We start from the raw sequence: 17216 nt of genomic DNA, 5'->3' as shown, positions 1-17216 counted from the left end.
CAGCCCCCCACCCCGCCTGTTACCAGTTATTGGGGTCTCTTTTGGCTGGCTCCATTTGGGCTCCTTGGATCTGGGTGCCTGCATTATCCAGCTCTGGGAACTTCTCAGCAATGATATCTTTGACTGTAACATTTTTTTTGGAGTTGAGTATGCCCTAATGTTTTATTTCATTTTGCGACAATGCCAGTACATCTTTATCTTCAAATCAACACTGACATATATCTTCTAGATAGATAATCAGTACCTCTCCAGAATAATTTCTCCCAAAGCGAATCCTAGAAAGGCTAATTCCATAAGATATTCCACGCAAAATGATTCCAGAACCAAGTAAGTTTGACTCTGAACATTAAGAGTCACATCTTCCTATTAACATCTCTGAAATTACTTAAAGAAACACATTCATTCCCTTTGACCTAATCTACAGTTTTGTTTTAACCATGATATAAGAAATTGTGAAGATAGAGGCTGATCAAGAAAGAAACCAGGAAAAGTTTTAGTACACTCACAGTTCTCTGGGGAGACCTCAGCTTGCCAAATCATGTCAGTCAGAGAAAACACCAGGGTGGGACAGGGGGAGAGGAGGGGGAGGGAGAGAGGGGGGGGAGGGAGAGAGGGAAGGAAGGACACGGAGAGGGAGAGGGAAGGAGAGAGAGACAGCTGTGGGTAGGTATCTTGGCTCTTTGTTCTGGTTTTCATAGAAAGCAGCAGATGAGGCAAGGCGAAAGGCTTGGGGTTGAGTAGGTATATATTTTTTAAAGTACCTGGTGAAATTCATGTTCATTGTGACAGAATTTGCTATTGTGTAACCTAAAATCTTCAGATATCTTGGTTTACGTGGGGAAATAGGAAACAGGGTTAAAAACAGCCAATAATCATCATTTAAATAATAAGGAATCTGTTAACAAAATTTTAAGCAATGGTTAAAATAACTGGCAAACATTTCTAAAAGAATCACTTTTCATTGGGAATCTTAACTGTTCTAGAGAACTCAAATACCAGGAAATTCATCTTAAGGAAATTCACCTAAATAAAATTTGGTCCAAAGCCATTCATATCAAAGGGCTTTAAAGTCACACATATCATTTTTATTTGTTTGTTTGTTTTAATTTTATTGAATCACCATGAGATAGTTACAAGCTTTCATGTTTGGGTTACAATCACACAATGATCAAACAACCATCCCTCCACCAGTGCACATTCCCCACCACCAATATCCCGGGTATACCTCCCCTTTCCCACCCTCCCCCTGCCTCCATGGCAGACAATATTCCCCATACTCACTCTTTCCTTTTGGGCATTATGGCTTGCAACACAGACACTGAGAGGTTATCATGTTTGGTCCATTATCTACTTTCAGCATGTATCTCCCATCCCAACTGGTTTCTCCAGCCATCATTTTCTTAGTGATCCCTTCTCTATACCATCTGCCTTCTCCCCTCCGCTCATGAAGCAAGCAGTCTTCCAGCTATGGGGCAATCTTCCTGGCCCTTGTACCTACTGTCCTTGGGTGTCAGCCTCATGTGATGTTATTCTATGCTCCACAAATGAGTGCAGTCCTTCTATGTCTGTCCCTCTCTGACTCATTTCATTTAGCATGATACTCTCCATTTGTAACCAAATTTCATGACTTCATCTCTCCTAACAGCTGCATAGTATTACACTGTGTATATGTAACAAAGTTTCTTTAACCAGTCATTTGTTTTAGGGCACTCAGGTTGTTTCCAGATTTTGGCTATTGTGAACAGTGTTGCAATGAATATATAGGTACAGATGTCATTTCTACTGTGCCTTTTTCCATCCTCGGGATATATTCCCAGAAGTGGTATTGCAGGGTCATATAAAAGCTCAATTTCTAGTTTTTGAAGGACTGTCCATATTGTTTTCCAGAAAGGCTGGATCAGTTGACATTCCCACCAACAGTGAAAAAACATCTTTTCCCCCACATCCTTGCCAGCACTGTTTGCTTTTGTTCTTCTGAATGTGTGCCAGTTTCTGTGGTGTGAGATGATATCTCAATGTTGTTTTGATTTGCATCTCCCTGATGATTAGTGATGTGGAGCATTTTTCATGTGGCTTTTACCCATGTGTATTTCTTTTTCGAGGAACTTTATGTTCATTTCTTCTCCCCATTTTTTGATGGTGATGGTGGTATTTTTCTTATACAATTCTACTATGTCTTGTATATCCTGGATATACAATCCCTTATCAGATGGGTATTGGGTAAATATTCTTTCCCATTCTGTGGGCTTTTTCTGTATTTTGGTCACTGTTTCTTTTGAAGTGCAGAAGCTTCTTAGTTTGATGTAGTCCCATTTGTTTATGTTTGCTTCCACTTGCATGGTCAGTGCTGTTTCATCCTTAAAGATGCCTTTAGCTTCGATTTCATGGAGAGTTCTGCCTACCTTTTCTTCTATGTACCTTATAGATTCATGTCTGATATTGACGTCTTTAATACACTTTGATCTGACTTTTGTGCCTGGCATTAGACAGAGGTCAGTGTTCATTTTTTTGCAGGTAGCTATCCAGTTTTCCCAGAACCACTTGTTGAAGAGGATTTCCTAGTTCCACTTTGCATTTTTTGCTCCTTTGTCAAAGACTAAGTGGCCATATATTTGGGAGTCTGTGACAGGATACTCAGCTCTGTTCCATTGGTCTGAAGGTCTGTGTCTAGCCCAATACCATGCTGTTTTAATTACTGCTTCTTTGTACTAGAGTTTGAAGTTGGGGAAGGTGACTCCACCCATCTTCTTTTTTCCAAGGATTGCGTTAGCAATTCGTGGTGGTTTCTTGTTCCATATGACTTTAAGGAGTGTTTTGTCTATTTCTTTGAGAAATGTCATGGGTATTCTATAGGGACAGCATTAAATTTGTATAGTGCTTTGGGTAGTATTGCCACTTTGATAATGTTAATTCTCCCTATCCATGGACAGGGGATGTGTCTCCATTTCCTAGTGTCCTCTTTTGTGTCTTGAAGTAGTGTTTTGTAATTTTCCTTCTATAGGTCATTCACCTCTTTGGTTAAGCTAATTCCAAGGTACTTGATTTTGACTGTAGCTTTTTCACAATTGGGGTTGCCTACCTGTCCTTCTGGTACTCCGATGATTCTTATGTTGTTCCTCTTGGATTCATCCCCTGGTCTTTGATTCGCCCTAGAGCTTTTTTGAAGTCTTTTACCATTTTTTGTTGTTGCCTGTAAGCTTTCTGCAACTCATCTTCAAACTCACTTATTCTGTCTTTGGCTGTAGTCATTCTACTGTTGAGGGAATCCACTGAGTTTTTAATTTCATCTACTGAATCCTTTATTACGCACATTTCTGTTTGTAGTTTTCTTATTTCTGTTCTTATTTCTTCCTCTATTTTCTTGGCTGTCTGTTCCACTGTTTCTTTCATACCCTCCTTTAATTTACTGGATGCCTATTCCACCGTTTCTTTGAGTTCATTGGACATCTTCAACATCTCAGTTCTGAATTCTTTATTGGAGAGATTATATTTGTGGGTAACCCCTGTTGAGGTTTCTGAGCTCCTTTCTTCATCCTCTCCTCGTAGTGGGGATTTGTGCTGTTTCTTCATGTTGTTGTGGTAGTATGGAGGTGATACCTTCCAGTTCACTCTCAGTGTACCCCTCTTGCTGCGAGAAAGGATTCTGAATGAGCTCAGACCATGATGGTCATCTTTTCCCCCTTTTAGAATATAATCTTCCTCTTAGGTATTCCTCTGTGACTTATTTTAGGCCTCTAGTGAAGCTTCAGAGGATGTGTTCTTTTACATTAGGCTTGTACAGCTTCTTGTGTTCACCGTTATTTTGGTGAAATTGAAATAGGCTAGTGGACTATTGGCCTGTTTTGTTTGAGATAGCCAGGTTGTTCTCCACAGAGTTAGGTAATGGAGATTGAGATGTCAGTCCAGAGTGCTGAGAAGCAAGCCAGGGGTGCTGGAGGGGCTGCGCTGAGGTGCCAGATGTTGGTGCCAGGATGCTGGGAGAAGTTCAGATCAGGGTGGCGGGCTGGGGCAGAGGTGCAGGGTTGGGACACCTCTAGGTTTCACACACCTGAGGAAGAAACCAGGGGCACAGGAGGGGCTGTGCTGAGGGCCTAAATGTTGGTGCCGGAATGTTGAGAGTATTTTGGGTCTGGGTGGTGGGCTGGGGCGCGGGTGCAGGGTTGGGGAGCCTCCAGGGGTCACACTCTCTTTATTTCTTTTTATTTTATTTTATTGAATCACCATGTGGAAAGTTTTAAAGTTCTCAGGTTTATGTCTCAGTTATACAATGCTCAAACACCCGTCCCTTCACCAGTGTCCATATTCCACCACCACCACCACCACCACCAAAAAAAAAAAAGTATACCTCCCACCGCCTGTGTAACTGATGAATTTCACTTCATTTTCTCTTTACCTTGATTACATTCCATATTTCAACACAAAACTCACTATTGTTGTTGGAGTTCCCCCCCAAAAAACAAAGTCCTACTGAGAAGGAAGCATTTGATAATTAGTTTTTTATTTCTGAGAATGAAGAAGTATGTAGTTGTGCAGCCACATTAGTGGCCGCGTGGTTTAAGATTTCTGTATTTTAGTATTTTTGTAAATTAAGTTCAGGGAGATTTATGTTAGAAATTGCATCATTTCCCTTCCTAGGGCAGCATGGGGAAATGGCTTAGTTCACAGTTTAGAGACATGGCTGCAAGCACTTGCTGGGACCAAAAGTAGTCTAGCTGGCCTCCGGATCTTGGTCGATCAGCAGCAAAGTGGCCGCACAAAAGTGTGGCCACCCGGGTCGAATCTCGGCGGAGCGTGAACTGGTATCGGCCCTGGCCCGAGACTGCCCAAGCGTCCTGCTGTTTCAAGTTCATAACACATTTTTTCCTTCTTCCCATGCCACCAAGTTCATACCTGCTTCGTAGTCCTCATAATATCCCCTTTTATTACTTGAAGAAATGTTTTGTGATTTTCTTTGTATAGTTCCTTCACCTCTTTAGTTTAGCTTGTTCAGAGGTACTTGATTTTCTGGCACTACAGTGAATGGGATTCTTTTTAATATCTTTCTTCTCTGTCATTATTTGTATATAGGAAAGCCATGGACTTTTGGGTGCTGATATTGTATCCTGTCACTTAACTATACAACCTATTGTTTCTAGGAGCTATCTTGTAGTATTTAAGATCATGTCATCCACAAATAGTGAAAGCTTGACTTCTTTCTTTAATATCTGGATGCCCTTGATATCTTTATCTTACCTAATTGCTATGGCAAGTACCTACAGTACTATATTAAATAGATTTGGCGAGAGAGGAAAACTTTTTCTTGTGCCTGACTTAGAGGGAAAGCTTTTTAGTTTTTCCCCATTGAGGAGAATGATTACTGTGGGCCTGTGGTAGATGGTATTGACTATACTAAAGAAAGTTCTTTCAACTCCCATTTTGTTGCGTTTTTATCATGAAGTAAATGTACTGCATCTTGTCAAATATTTTCTCTGCATCTATTGATATAATCATATGGGTTTTATCTTTTTTTTTTTGCTTTTTGGGTCACACCTGGCGATGCACAGGGGTTACTCCTGGCTCTGCACTCAGGAAGCACCCCTGGCCGTGCTCAGGGGACCATATGGGATGCTGGGATTTGAACCCGGGTCGGCCGCATGCAAGGCAAACGCCCTACCCGCTGTGCTATCTCTCCAGCCCCGGGTTTTATCTTTTTTATTGATATGGTGTGTTACATTGATTGACTTGCTAATGTCAAACAATTTTTGCATTACTGTGATGAATCCTACTGGATCATGTTATGTGATCTTTTGGATGAGTCGTTGGCTTCCATTTGCTAGTATTTTTTTGAGTATCTTTTCATCTGCGTTCATCAGGGATATCAATCTGTAACTAAACTTTTGTGGTGTCCCTGTATGCTTTGGGTATCAGGGTGGTATTTGCCTCATAGAAACTGTTTGGGAGTGTTTGATTCTTCAATTTACTGGACAAGCTTGAAAAGGATTGGCAGTTTGTCCTCTTTAAAAGTTTGAAAGAATTCACTAGTGACTCCATCTGGGCCTGAACTTTTGTGTTGGGGAAGACTTTTCATTACCATTTCAATTTATTCCATGGTGATAGGTCTGTTCAGGTATTCCAAATTGTGGTTCAGACTTGAGAAGTTATAGGAATGCAGGAATTTTTCCATTTCTTCAAGGTTCTCTTGTTTCGTGCAGTAAAGATTTTCAAAGTAATCTCTGATGATCCTATGGATTTTTGCAGCTTCTGTTGTGATGTCACCCTTTGTATTTCAGGTACAGTTTATAAGTTTTTTTCTCTCTCTTTGTGAGTCTCTCTAGTGGTTTATTGATATTGTTCATTTTCTCCAAGAATCAGCTCTTGGTTTCGTTGATTGTTTGGACTGTTTTTTGAAATTCCAGCTCATTGATTTCTGTTTTAAATTGTTTTATTTCCTTCCTCTTGCCTGGCTTGGGCTCCTTTTATTGGTCATTTTCCAAGATCTGATACTGTGAGGTTAAGTTATTGATGTGGGCCCTTTCTTCCTTCCTGGTGAATGCCTGCAGAGCTATAAACTTTCCCCTTAACACTGCTTTTGCTTTGTACCATGAGCTCTGGTATCTCGTGTCCTCATTTCTCATTCTCATTTGTTTCCAGGAATGTTTCAATTTCCTCTTTGACTTCCACTCTAACCCACTGTTTTCTCAATAGTGAGCTGTTTCTTTGATTTGGTTCTCCATTTCTGTTTGTGATTTACTTCTTTTTCCAGTACACCCTGGTCTGAAAAGATAGTTGATATAATTTCTATCCTCTTAATTTTATGGCCCATCTTGGAGAATGTCTCATGTCCACTGGAGAAGAATATGTATGCAGCTTTTGGGGGATAAAAAGTCTTGTATATATCTACATGGTCTGATACTAGTATGTCCAATGCAGGTTTTCTGAGTGGTTGTTTCATTAGAGAGCTGTTTTCCAGCCTTTGACTTTGAGGCTATGTTTGCTTTGATTGTTCAAATGTATTTCTTGGAGGCAGTAGAAAGTCGGGTTCAATTTTCTAATTCATCCTGCCACTTTGTGCCTCTTGATTGATGCATTTATTCCATTGACATTAAGAGAGACTATTGTGTTGGGGATTTGCGCCATCTCTATGTAGGAGTTTGGTGTACTTGTGGGGCTTGTCATATCTTAAAGTAGCCCGTTTAGTTCTTTTTGTAACAATGGTTTTGTGTCTATGAAGTTCTTGAGTTGTTCTTTATATATGAACTTGTGCACTGTTCCTTAAAATCTGAATGAGAGTCTGGATGGGTAATGTATTCTTAGTGAGGCATTCATTTTATTGAGCTTGTTCATTATATCTCACCACTGTCTTCGGGCCCGGAGTGTTTATATGAAAAGTTTGCTGGTGGGGGGCACCGGCCCCTCCCACCGCTGCCGAGATGTGACCCCAGGGGCCGCACGCGTGTGCGGCTCCTCCGCAGCTACACCCGCGTGAATCCAGACCCAGCTGAACCAACTACAACATGGACTGCTCTTGCAGATTGTTTCCTGCCAGAGAACTAAGCTGCGACCCCATGCCCACCCGGGAGGGGAAAGGTATTTCTCTCACGCGCCTGTCCCTTCCCGGGGATGAAGGGCGTGGGGACCGCCATATTATGATGACCACAGATGGGGTTTACAAGCTTGCAATGATCTAATATCCGGAAGAAATCTCCCTGGACTTAGTTGTTAAAGTACAGAAATACAAAACGGACCTCATTTCTCTTCACAACAGGTCTGACTCTAGTGGGGTGCTCCTAATAATAATGGTGAGGTTTGTGTTGAAATATTGAATGTAACCAAAGTAAATAGAAAGTAAAGTGAAATTTATCAGTTACAAGGCGGGGGGGGTGCGGGGGTGGGCGGGATAAGAGGTGTACTGTGGTTTTTTTTTTTTTTGTCTTCAGTGGTGGGATATGGGCACTGGTGAAGGGATTGTTTTTTCAGCATTGTATGACTAAGACTTAAGCCTGAAAGCATTGTAATTTTCTACATGGTGATTCAATAAAATAAAATTTAAAAAAAATAAAATAAAGTAAAAAGATAAAAAAAATAAAAGAAATAAAAAGGAAAGTTTGCTGTGAATCTTAGGGGTACTCCTTTATAAGCAATTTCTTTCTTTGATTTTGCTGCTTTCAAAATTCTGTCTCTATCTATGGTTTTCATCATTTTGATTAGGATGAGTCTTGAGGTATTTTTATTTGGATTTCTTTTAGGTGGTACTCTTCAGGTCTCCTGGATTTGGGTGCATGCACTCTTCAGTTCGGGAACTTCTCAGCATTGATAGCTTTGATGGGTGCTTCTTCATCAGGGTTTTCTCCCTGCTCCTCTGGTACTCCATTGATTCATATGTTGTTCCTCTTGGCTTCATCCCAATTTTCTATTTATTTTTATTTTTTTATTTTTTGGTTTTTGGGTCACACCCGGCGATGCACAGGGGTTACTCCTGGCTCTGAACTCAGAAGTCACCCCTGGCGGTGCTCAGGGGACCATATGGGATGCTGGGAATTGAATCCGGGTCGGCCGCGTGCAAGGCAAACGCCCTACTCGCTGTGCTATTGCTCCAGCCCCCCAATTTTCTATTTATTCTGAGGTTCTTTTTTCATCTTCTGCTGTTGTCTGGAGATTCTCTGCACATCTTGGAGCCTCATTTCTGCTCACATATCCTCCTTATTTTATGGGTGCTGCGTTTCATTGTTTGTTTGAGCTCTTTATGCATCCTTAACAAATCTATTCTAAATTTCTTATCAGAGAGGTTATATAGCTCAATATTACTGGTTAGGTCATCTGTGTTAGCTTCTTCACTCACTAAGCCTGCTGGATTTCTGCATTGCTTTATTGTTGTGACCTTTACACTTTGGCTTTGTTTCCTGTGTGTTTTTTTTGTGTGGCAAAGAACTTAAGTTAGGATGCCTTTGTAAGTATAGGATGAATCACAGAGTGGTGAAGAAATGCTCTTCGTGGCCCGTTCCAGGTTTGGGGGAAAGGGTACCTGTTAGGAGTAGCTCCCCTGGCGCCCTAAAGCCTGCCCCAATGTCCTGCTGGCTGCTTTATATTGTTATTTTTCTATTCTAAACCTTGCATCTCATTTTTACTTATATCTTTTACTTCTTTTTTGAGAATTTCTATTTCCCAGTTTTTAAAAAGAAAATTCATGATTTTTTTTGAGGATTATTATTTAGGTTCTACAAAAATGTTGACATTTTACCAGGCAATCCTGTTTGGTTAAGGTTGCAGTTTCCAATCCACCTATGTGTGCTGTTCTTAATTGAAACATTTCAGTTTAGAATTCAAAACTTGAAGAAAAAAAAAATTCAAAACTTGGGGCTGGAAGGATAGCACAGCGGGTAGGGCATTTGCCTTGCTCGTGGCCGATCCGGGTTCAATTCCCAGCATTCTATATGGTCCCTCCCAGCACCGCCAGGAGTGATTCCTGAGTGCAGAGCCAGGAGTAACCCCTGAGCATTGCCGGGTGTGACCCAAAAAGTAAAAAAGAAAAAAAAAAAGAATTCAAAACTTTCGCTTTGCTCATTGGCTCTGTTGCACATGTCTGCCACCTAGTGGTCAGTATAGAAAACAGGCAGGGCTGGTTCTTAGAACTCAAGTCAATGAAATTTGGGACATGGTTATTATGTATAGGGTGATTATGAAAAGATACACATATGCACAGATTGCACCTGAGCCCAGTCACTTACAAACAACATAATGGGCCTTTCTCTCTGAAGCATTTTTAATATTTTATGACTCTCTGGGTCCTCTTTCAGATCCTCCAGCCAGAAACCAGGGACCTTTAGTTGCTCTAGTCTGCTATGTACTTCTGTGTTCTCTTCCAGGGGCTAGCAATAGGGGTACAGAAGAAAACAACAATAGTAAAAGAGTGATTTGGATTTTCTCTACTTTCCTGGGGTCATAGCATCACTGATCAAAAAAGAAGCCTTTGATCCATGCAGATTTCTCTGCCATCGCTGCCACTGAGTTGCTTGGGGTCTGGGCCAGAAGACCATGGAGAGGGACAAAAGAAAACATTGTTGGCCACTTAGAATTTTTTTCCTAGACTTTGAATTAAGAACAGACAGTTTTAAAACATAGTAAGAGACTAACACCCCAGGACAGTAGAAACAAGAGTCAGAATGAATGGTCCACGGTTGGATGCCCGCCTCAAGGGCTGGAGGAGAAGGTAGTTGGGACTGAGAAGAGACCCTTAGGACAATGATAGTTGAAAGGAATTCCTCTCCATTGCAGATGTGTGCTGAAAGTGGGAAAATGAACAAACATGATGGCCTTTCAGTATCAGTATTGCAAACAATAATGCCCAAAAGGTGAGAGAGAGAGAGAGAGAGAGAGAGAGAGAGAGAGAGAGAGAGAAGAAAAGTGCCTGCCATAGAGACAGCCTGAGGAGATGTCGGGAGGAATATGGGTAGTGAGAAATGTACACTGGTGGAGGGATGGGTGTTATAACATCGCATGACTGAACATCATAAAATCTTTGTAACTGTATCTCATGGTGACATGGTGATTCAATAAATATTTAATTTAATTTAATTTGTTTTGCTTTTTGGGTCACACCCGGCGATGCACAGGGGTTACTCCTGGCTCTGCACTCAGGAATTACCTCTGGCGGTGCTCAGGGGACCATATGGGACGCTGGGAATCGAACCTGGGTCGGCCGCGTGCAAGGCAATAGCTATTGCTCCAGACCCCAAATTTAATTTTAAAATATAATATTGAAATATTAAAATGAGCTCAATACATTTGGAGCTTAAAAAAGAATAGAGAGTTTGTCTGGTATCTTTTTATCTTTTCATTGATGTTAGGTTTCGGGGTTGTCTCAGTACTATACTTAGGCTGGGATATCAGCAACCATAGGGAGGAAATGTTAAACTTACCATCAATTTTATGATACTGTGATTCTTATTTACCCCCTCAACATTCCTATTGCTGTCTACTTTAATACTATTTGTTTACTTGAATACTATCTGATTACTCTCTTTTTACTCAATCTGGAATTTGCTACCTGCTACTGTTTATTTTTCAGCATCTTCCAATCTCCCCTCCCTGATTCTTTCCAGGTTATGTAGCTGTATTCAGTGGAATATATAGGGTGCAGTGTGTTTATTCTATCTTTCCTGGAGCTGAGCAACATTTTCTTTCTTTCTCCCTGAATATTATTTTGTTAAACATTTATCAACAAATAAAACAGATAGTACCAAACCTAAAGCACATGCAAGTACCTACCCTGGGTTGATTGCTCACATCACACATGATCCCCCAAACACCCCGAGTTATTTCTGAGTACAGAGCGAGGTGTAAGGCCTGACCACCATTGAATGTGGCCAAACAAGCAATCAACAAGCAAAGCGCATTTATCAGCACACTGCTGGCGAATTATTCCAAGAATGATTTGAAGTAAGGTCATGTGATCTCTTTGTGTGATTCTGAGCTTCTGGTTGCTCTAGCATTCCAGGCTTCAATAGCCTCATTTCTAACTTGGAAATGACAATTATTCATACCTCACTAGATTATTGTAATGGTCAGGTGATTTTAAAAATGCAGCATCTAGCATATGTACTCAATAAATGGAATATAGATTATTAACAGTGAATATTTTCTCTTTGTGCCTCAGTCCCTTTTAGAAAATAGAGCAATATATATCCAGTCAGAAATAAAACAAAGAGCAAGGCCTATGCCATAGTGACTTTAGGTCTTTGTTTTGGGAACCACTGGGCAAATCTCACATTCAGCTTCTTCATACCTATGGTAGTAGGCAAGTCACTTCCTCTTACTCTGCCAGGTGTAAAATGAGGACAATTATACACTTGCAGGGTTATTGGGAGGATAAATATTACACATGAGTAATTTCCATTAAATACATTTATATCATTTAAATATTATTATTAATATATAACAGTCCAATAACTTTTTAATATTGTGTTAGTTTAAGATAAACTGTATGCTTTATCCAGTGGTACTATTTAAGGACGTTAGACATAATGACTATAGTTGATTGTGTGTTTGTATCATATACACACAACGCAATATGAAATTATATGTAATATATAGGTAACATATTTATATAATATATAAATATATTACATAATTGCCTACCTGATGACTCTGCATAATCATTGCAGATTTTATGTTATTTTCTTTTTGCCAAACATGGGATACAACCATTATGTGAAACTTTTTCTAAGTATGCCAGTATTACCTCAAAACAGGAGGTGATGCACGTGGCAGGCGCCATCTTCTGTGACTCCAAACCCACAGGTATTCGGTTTTTACTTTTGGGGCTCCCAGGAACTCATGGGAAGGGGGCGTAACCGGCACGCCCTCGGCCCAGATAAATCCGGAGCCACTGAGCGCGAATCGGACCCTCTGTGCCTAAAGACTTTGATTAATACTTTTATAATCCCTTTGATTTTTTTATTATATGGTGATTATGTAGTGAAACACTATCTAGGATTTTTACCTATAACATATCTATTAAATAGCCTTCTAGGGTCTCATGCACAGTACACAGTACACTTGCTGTCGACACTACTCTCTGATTCTGGGTCACAGCTCAGCCATCTGGTGTCCACAGTATTGTAAGTTCTGAGATACAACACACAATCTACTTTCAAACACTTGACAAGGCTTACTAGACTATTCAAGGAGAAATTAATGAAGACACAGTTAATCTTTCCAGATTGACTTGGGGCTCTGTCACTTCCTGTGCATAGCTCTAGTTCTCAGTTCCCTTCACATTAACAGCTTGTGACTTTCTAGCTTGCCCTTTCCCGTGAGCCTGGCTGATTGCTCCTCCACATTGCCCCAAGAACTGCCTGTTGCTGCTGCTGGGATTAAGACAAGTGGTTTAGCTGATACATGATTTTGTGGTTTGTCTAATGCCCTCTTTCCAAAGTTTCTCTGCCTTCCACTTTTCTTCATTAGGTGTCTGGTTATATTTTGAAATTTTTTTTCCTGGAAAAGTAGCTAGAAAAGTAGAGCATTTCTCTCTGCTCTAGGGAATTGTTGAGAGTATATCTTCTCATTTTTACAGAGTGGCTGTTTTGAATATTTGATACTCCAAGGAACAACAGCAAAGCATCTAATGTGATGTGTTATATGATACTATCCCGTGCGTTCCCAGCCTCTGCCCAGGAGAAAGCTTGGGGGTGTGAATAGCACACCACACTGGCAGTTCCCCAAACTGATGTCATATCCTGGATCTTCCCCTTACTTTTTTGGAGTTTTAAGGGAAAGCTATACCAGTGTGGCTACGCACTGAGGCTTAGGGTCACAGCCATGGTGCTGTGACATAAGCACCTCTTGGAGAGAATTGTGGGGATGTGAAAGTTTACGTAGTATCTGAAGAAAGGGGACCCTAGGGAAGCCAGGGATTTAAGATGCTATTCTCTCGGCCCAGATCCCTGTGCTCTTCTTCGTTCACGCTGCTGGAAATACTGGGAACATGAGTTCTCTGTGAATGATAGGATGTGTGAGCCAGACTCTTTTTAAAGCCATTTAGCTCCTTTTGGGGTTTATCACAGGAGAGGCAGGTGCAGAAATATCGCAGAAGTTGCTGCTTTTATGCTTAGGGCCCCAGGCAGGAGGGGAAGAAAATCTAGTTATTTAATATTTCAGCTTTTTCTTTCTCATTTCTAAAATGAGGGTAATAATACTTCTCTGTTTAGTGCTCAGGACAGCTGTGCCAGAACAACTAAGATTGTAGTCCTAGAAGCACTCCCAAACAAAAATAAGGATCCTTTATGAAAAATCTAGCCTTTCCTGCCCCTTCCACTGTGTACTCCAAATTCTTCACTGCATTTGATGGGTGGAATCCATGATGTCTAGCTAACATAACCTAAAAGGAACAAAAATACTTAGTTGAAATGATTTGACATAAACAAGGATTATATATAATTTACTATAATTTGTATGGAAGCATAATCACCTATATAAAACAACAGAACCTGTATTGTTGGTTTGTAGTACTAATTTTCAATTTTCTCTTCACTGAAGTATTGGATAAAACGTTTAACTCAGGATGGTATAAAAATATTTGCTGCACTTTGTTAGAGAAGATGAAATCATGAAATTTGCATATAAGTGGATCAACATGGAAAGTATCATGTTAAGTGAAATGAGTCAGAAAGAGAGGGATAGACATAGAAAGAATTGCACTCATCTGTGGAATATAAAGTAACAGAATGGGAGACTAATAGCCAAGAACAGTAGAAATAAGTACCAGGAGGATTACTCCACAGCTTAGAAGCCGGCCTTGCATGCTGGGGGAAAAGGCAGCTCAGATAGAGAAGGGACCACCAAGTAAAGGGTGCTAGGAAGGCCCGTTCGGGATGGGAGATGCGGGCTGAAAGTAGATTATAGACTGAACATGATGGCCACTTAATACCTTTACTGCAAACCACAACAACCAAAAGTAGAGAGAGAGCAAAATGGAATGCCCTGCCACAGAGGTGAGGTGGGGTGGGTGGAGGGTGGGGTAGGAGTGGTGGGAGGGATGCTGGGACCATTGGTGGTGGAAAATGGGCACTGGTGGAGGGATGGGCATTCGACCACTGTATAACTGAAATGTAAGCATGAAAATTTGTAAATTTGAAACTGTCCCTCATGGTGATTCACTAATAAAAAAAATAGTTGCTGCACTAGTCCATTCTGGACTTCTATACATTTTTCCTTGTCTGCATCCTTCCTATCCACTTTCTTGTCCCATGTTGATTTGTCAAAAACTACACTGCTTTTGGAAGAGTGACTTTTTGGTAATAGAACTCTTATTAACTGAGAGGAAATTTGCAGTCATTCAGAAAATAGTTATTAAATATTGGTTCTATGCAGTAAGATGGAAAGTGAGGATACACAGACTCAATTAATCATATTCTAAAATTCTTTAAGGACAGAGGTGGGAAAACTTTTTCTTCTATAGATAATTTTAATATTTATAATATCACAGTCTGCCATAAAATACAGATAAATGGGCATCAGTCTTCCAAAGAGAAGCATCATGTCTCTACAGTCATGAAGCACTTGATTTCATTATCCTTTATATGTTATGAAGGCCAGATGTTCCCTACACCTTTTAAATTGATAGTGAGATCAATTTCACAGAAGTTCCAGGGAACCACCCAATATCATTGGGGATAGTTCAAGAAAAACTTTGATCTTCGAGAAGGGTCATGGGCATAGTTAAAATTTCTCTAAAGAAGGATTTTATAGGCAAGGAGAGAAATAAGCATGTGCATAGGCCCTGGAGGATCTTTGCGCATGATATTTATTGATCTCCAAAAACCTTGGTTGACTTGAGTCAGAATGAGGGGGTGGAGTAATGGGACTAAGGCAGAAGCCAGATTTTGAAGGAACTTGGATAGCAGGAAACTAGTGAAGCATTTGTTATATTGTTATTTATAAGAAAAATTTGTGTTTTGTCATTCAGATGACAAAAATTCTCATGTGTTCTTGATTCAGTTTCTGGTTCAAACCCCCAAGCCTTTGGGATTCCCTTAATTTTTAGGGTTATTAGGGTGTCTTTCATCATGCTCATGAAGTAACTTTGAAAAGTAACCAATAAGGGAGATTTGTTGCCAGTAAAGCTAACCATGTGACTAGAGAATAGGACATTTCAGGGCCACACCCTAATTTTGGAAGAGGATAAGGAGTTGAAGAATGAGCTTAATCACTAGTGGTCAATAAATTAATCACTTCACCTAAGTTAAGAAGCTTCCATATAAATGCAAAGTGAACTTATGGGGTGGTGAACATGTGAGGATGTGAACCATCTGAATAAGGCATGGATACTCCTGTGCATCTCTTATGTCTGGCTGTACATGAAAGGTATCTTTTTATAACAGACAAGCAATCTAGTAAATCAAATGTTTCTTAGAATACCATGAGCTGATCTACAATATTAATAGAACCTCAGATTTATAACCTGCTAGTCAATAATTCAGGTAATTGCTTGGACCTGCAGTTGGCATCTAAAATGAGGAAGGGGTAATCTTGTGGAACTGAGCCTTTAATATGAGATATCAGGATACATCATGCCAAATTTGAGCTAAACTGGTAGCACGTTCAGCTGGTTTCCAAGAATGGCTTCTTGGAAGCATGGAGGAGAATCTCTCTACCTCACATTTGGAACTGGTTGTAAGCACACCTTTTGGTATTAAAAAGGGATTCAAGTGCTCGCTTCGGCAGCACATATACTAAAATTGGAACGATACAGAGAAGATTAGCATGGCCCCTGCACAAGGATGACACGCAAATTCGTGAAGCGTTCCATATTTTTCTGCTTAGGGGCGTGTCATCATTTAGGGGGCGTGGCCTAAAAAGTGGGCGTGGCCTCTTTTCGGAGCGGCCGCAGTTATTTTTTTTTTACCATTCCATGCCTTCTCCTTTGGCCACAATTGATAGAATTCATTCCTTCGAAGAACTCCCTCATCATCTTAGTTACTACATGTTAATGCTCAACTAACCCACCCTATCCTAACTTCACGAAAACTGTCAATGAACACATCAACTTGCACACAAAGCTCCTCTGTCAAAGGAGCATAGCCCAAAATCTTCAGTTGAGGTTCCTCCAAAGCTAATGAGAGCTCCAGACAGTAAAGCCCATAACAACATGAAGAAACAGAGAAAATCCCCACCACCAGGCGAGAACCAAGAAAACATCTCACTAACCTCAACAGCGACCTCCCAGAAACACATCCTCCTCTCAGATAAAGAATTCAGAGAGGAAATTGTCAGGATGGTTCACGAAATCAATACAACTATGGAACGAACATCCAATAAATTAAGGGAGGATATGGATGCAGCGTTGCAACGCTCCACCAAGATAATCCAGGAAGAAATGAGAGCAGAAATTTCAAAGCTACGAACAGAAGTCACACAACTAAAAGAATCAGTAGATGAAATGAAAAACTCCCTAGGAGCCCTCAGTAGTAGAATGACTACAGCCGAAGACAGAATCAGTGAGCTTGAAGATGAGCTGCACAAAGCATATAGGCAACAACAAATAATGGCAAAAGACCTCAAAATGGCTCTAGAGCGAGTTAGAGTCCTAGGGGATGATCTCAGGAGAAACAATATAAGAATCATGGGAGTGCCGGAACCACACGGAACCAATCCCAATGAAAAAAACACCATTAAAGACATCATTGCTAAAAAATTCCCAGAGCTAGAGAATGCGGACATCCATATACAAGGAGTCCGAA

At 40.5% G+C, this 17216-nt stretch overlaps 1 non-coding gene across 1 annotated transcript; it reads left to right on the top strand.

Moving 5' to 3' along the window:
* The first annotated feature begins 16184 nt into the window (after window positions 1-16184).
* On the top strand, window positions 16185-16291 carry LOC129400370 (U6 spliceosomal RNA). Its single transcript, XR_008627613.1, has one exon. It is a non-coding gene; the product is annotated as a U6 spliceosomal RNA (small nuclear RNA).
* Window positions 16292-17216: the final 925 nt, after the last annotated feature.

Source organism: Sorex araneus, chromosome X (assembly GCF_027595985.1).
Source record: "Sorex araneus isolate mSorAra2 chromosome X, mSorAra2.pri, whole genome shotgun sequence".
Lineage (NCBI taxonomy): Eukaryota > Metazoa > Chordata > Mammalia > Eulipotyphla > Soricidae > Sorex > Sorex araneus.
Note: the sequence above shows the minus strand (reverse complement) of the source record. Positions and strands in the feature narration are given on the sequence as shown.